The sequence below is a fragment of the Poecilia latipinna genome, unplaced genomic scaffold, assembly GCF_001443285.1.
Source record: "Poecilia latipinna isolate Pla-1442-1.1 unplaced genomic scaffold, P_latipinna-1.0 Scaffold2271, whole genome shotgun sequence".
NCBI classification, from domain to species: domain Eukaryota; kingdom Metazoa; phylum Chordata; class Actinopteri; order Cyprinodontiformes; family Poeciliidae; genus Poecilia; species Poecilia latipinna.
The window spans coordinates 107904-108432 of NW_015114887.1; positions in this window are offsets into that span (position 1 = coordinate 107904).

A 529-nucleotide genomic window follows, 5' to 3' on the forward strand; every position below is an offset into this window, starting at 1 on the left:
AAAAACAATACAAGTTTCTCACTAATATTGCCTGTGTACATACAACCAACCTTGTAAATACTTTGTAAATATCAAAAGGCCTTAAGTGCATGTTGTTGTTTTTTTTAACCAGGGGATACACACACACACACACACACACACACACACATAAATAAAATTCCCTTCTCACCCTCTGCGGGTGGTCTCTCTCTTTCATCCTCTGAGCTCGGGTCCTCTACCAGAGGCCTGGGAGCTTGAGGGTTCTCCTCCAGTATCTTGGCTGTGCCTAGAACTGCACATTTCTGGACTGAGATGTCTGATGTTGTTCCTGGGGGCTGTTTTAGTCACTGCTCCAGTTTGGGGGTGACTGCCCCGAGGGCCCCGATGACCACAGGCACCACTGTGGTCTTCACCTTCCAGGCCTTCTCCAGTTCCTCTCTGAGGCCCTGGTATTTCTCCAGTTTCTCATGCTCCTTTTTCCTGATGTTGTGGTCACTTGATTTTATTTCTGTCATTTTAGAATGTTAGAGCCTCATTTCAACAGTGGAGC